We start from the raw sequence: 3,691 nt of genomic DNA on the forward strand, positions 1-3,691 counted from the left end.
ATCATCATTACATTTATTTATTGTTCACTTCCTTTATGAGTGGACTACTGGAAGATAAACACTATTTCTTACCCATCTTTGTGTTTTCTTTGACTAGTACAATGTTTGGTGTATATACAGAAAATAGTTGGAAAATTTCTGTCTTTACAAAACAAATGTTAGGTGAAACAGTAATAAATCCTTTTTCATCAAATCCAAGGAAGAACTTAAAGGAGGAGGCAGATAGGGTTTAAAAGAGGGGTGGGGACCCAATATATAATGGTGGACAGATATGAAAATTTGGTAGTGGATGAAATGTTTTGACATTTTCTTTTCTTTTTTTAAAATAATTTTTATTTATAAAAATGAAATACTGACAAAACCATAGGATAAGAGGGGTACAACTCCACACAATTCCCACCACCAGAACTCCATATCCCATTCCCTTCCCTAATAGTTTTTCTATTCTTTATCCCTCTGGGAGTATGGACCAAGGGACATTATGGGGTGCAGAAGGTGGAAGGTCTCTCTTCTGTAATTGCTTCCCTACTGAACATGGGCATTAAAAGGTCTATCCATACTCTCAGGCCGTCTCTCTCTTTCCTTGGTGGGGCAGGGCTCGGGGGAAGTAGGGCTTCAGGACACATTGGTGGGGTCATCTGTTCAGGGAAGTCCATTTGGCATCATGTTAGCATCTGGAATCTGATGGCTGAAAGAAGAGTTAACACATAAAGTCAAATAAATTGTTGACCAATCATGAACCTAAAGGCTGGAATAGTGCAGATGAAGATTTGGAGGGCTTAGTTTTATAGATATTTGGTAGGCATATTTTAGTTATATTCCAAAAGGCCCATGACTATATCAGTGGGTTTTTGTTGTTGTTGTTTGTTTGTTTTTTCTGAGCCTGACATCTGATATACACATGGACCCAGGTTATTGTCTGGGGAGATGATGTCATGGCTAGAAAAAGGACCAGAAACCTGGGTCAGGGAAGAAAGTAGCTCCCAAATATGGGAAAGGTGTATAAATGTTGTTGACTATCAACCCCATCATTTGATCTGATCTGGGGCCCATATTCAGCTTGGGAGCCTATGTGACCTCTGCGTCCCTATAGATCTGAGCTCACATTCTGTGGTCATCAGTAGAAAAATTCCAACTTGCCCCAATTTCAGAACTCATCTTCCTCAAGTGGAACATAGAGTATGTTGTCCATCCTCCCTTTGGAGGATGGAACATTCTCTACTGTGGTTGATCCATGTTGAGGGCAAAGTCCTATGGGGGCCCACAGCAGGGTCTGTTTTGTTACTCCTGATAGAGATGACCTGTAACAATGAAGAGAGGGATCTATTCAAGATCTAGATCCATCTTGTCTTTTTAGGAATCCTGGGACTCCCTGACTAGGGCCCCAGCTGATGGGGTGGCCTTATAACATTTTCTTTTGAGCACTGTGCAACGTAGCCTTGTAACAAAAACAAATAAATAAATAAAAATAAAATATTGTAAAAGAACATCTACTCAGTAAAAATAAATAAGTAAAATAAAAATTTGGGGGTCAGGTAATGGTGCATCTGGTTAAGCACACCTATTGCAGTGTACAAGGACACAGGTTTCTGCCTCTGGTTTCCACCAAGTAGGGCTACAGGACTCTCTGTGTCTCTTTCCCTCTCTATCTCCCCTCTCCTTTCAAATTCTCTGTCTCTATTCAATAATAAGTAAATAAATTTTTTTGTGTGTGTGCACCGTTCCTGGAGGTACTGCAATACCAGGTTGCATGGAGTGGATGGAGCAAGCCCCTACTCCATCTCCTAGTCCCCAAAATCCATTTAATACATTATCCTCAGATAGAGGACATATCAGATATTAAACTGATAAGAACAGATACTACACTTGATATTACCCAAAAGTCAAGAAGCGATATAAATATCTTTAAAGTTAAAAAAAGAGAAATGAAAAAGATGCTAGCCCCTCTAAAATGCAATATATATATTTTTTTTTCTTGAAACTGCTTTAAGAGCAAAAGCTAAGGTTTATTTGGCTTATAAAACTACTTAGTCCATTTTTTCTAGCACAGTGCACTTGTATTTAGAGAGAATTTTAGAATTACACAGATACTTTATTTAAAGACTCTAAAATGATGTTAAAAGTCAATCATTAAAAGGAAAAGGAAACAATGAGTAAAGGAGAGGCAGTCAGCCAACAAAATGTAAACTGCAAGAGGAAAAAGCACTCTGAGAGTTCTGGGAGTCCTGGAAATACAACTTGAAAAAGCACAAAGAGAGTGCTGAGGCAAACTGGGCAAATTATCTTTTTATTGTTGCTGGGAATACGTCATGCCTGAGCATTCCAGTAAAAAGCATAAATGAGACTAAAAGAAGATTGGGGTCTGACTGGTCATTTAACATTTTAACGGCCTGAGCTTTTCTGTCCAGGAAGCAGTGTCTATCTCAACCAACAGAGCAGATGGACACTGGTTTTATAACCATGAATTCCTTAGAGCCCCTGTGCAGAAATAAGCCTACCATAAGAGAGGCTCAAATTAATTTATTCTTCTCATTTTACCAGTAAAGAAACTGAGATGTGCAATTTTAAGGACATTTTTCAGTAACTGACTGCAAATATGAGCATTTAAGAATCAAATTTATAAGGAACCAAAAGGAATAGAGCAGATAAGTATAGGGATCTTAGAGTGGAGAGAAGCTAGGAGGTCTATTTTAGGTATGTTCCTAGGGGCCCGTGACTTTGGTAATTTTTGTTTGTGCTTGATAGCTAGCATGCAAGTAGATTAAAGGGGGAGAAATTTTAGGAAAAGATGAACAGAGGGCTCTGAGCTGTAATTTCAGAGAGAGAGAAGAGGATAAAAAGGAAGGGCATTCAGAAGTAGTAGTAGGTGTAGATGTAACTTAGAAAGTAGAAGGAAGGACTATAGAAAAAAATGGACATATATATATATATAATTATAGATGGATAGTTATAGAAATAATAACCCATATCTATGACCTTGAGAGAACTACTGTAATTTTCAGTGGAGGGAATGGGGACACAGAACTCTCGTTGTGGGAATGGTGTGGAATTGTACCCCTGTTATCTCATATTACATTAATTAAATTAAATTAATATTAAAATACTAATACAAAATAAAATTTAAAAAGAATAAAAATTCTCTTTGCTGTCTGGAAGGCTGCATAATCTTCCAGACACAGGCACAGCAGGTAGAATGTAGGACTTCTACCTGCTGAGGTCCTGAGTTCAATCCTCAGATATTTCACAGATAAGAGATCCTGGGTTCATTTCTTGGCACCACATTAACAAAAAGTGAAAGAATTGTTCCTCCTCTCCATAAGTAATCACCTTCTTTTTTTAACCTTCATATTTATTTTAATTTTTCTAATTTCTAAAAAAGTTTTATTAATGATTTAATATTGATTTACTAGATTATAAAATAATAAGTGTATAATTTGATACATGTCCCTCCACTAGGGTTCTTTGTCCCATCCTTCTACTGGAAATTCCACTATTGTTTATCTCTCTGGGTGTATGGAACAAAATTCTTTTTGGGGTATAGAAGGTGGGATTTCTGACTTCTGCAATTGTTTCTCTGCTGGACATGGGCATAGGCAGATTGATCTATACCCTCAGCCTATATCTATCTTTCCCTAGTTGGGTAGATTCTCTGCAATATAGCATAAATCAAGTTGTAGAGATTTAAAAAACT

At 37.3% G+C, this 3,691-nt stretch overlaps 1 non-coding gene across 1 annotated transcript; it reads right to left on the reverse strand.

Annotated features, from left to right (window-relative positions):
• Positions 1-1,708: 1,708 nt before the first annotated feature.
• Positions 1,709-1,895, reverse strand: LOC132539214 (U2 spliceosomal RNA). Its single transcript, XR_009550506.1, has one exon. It is a non-coding gene; the product is annotated as a U2 spliceosomal RNA (small nuclear RNA).
• Between the last annotated feature and the right edge of the window lie 1,796 nt (positions 1,896-3,691).

The sequence above is a fragment of the Erinaceus europaeus genome, chromosome 6, assembly GCF_950295315.1.
Source record: "Erinaceus europaeus chromosome 6, mEriEur2.1, whole genome shotgun sequence".
Lineage (NCBI taxonomy): Eukaryota > Metazoa > Chordata > Mammalia > Eulipotyphla > Erinaceidae > Erinaceus > Erinaceus europaeus.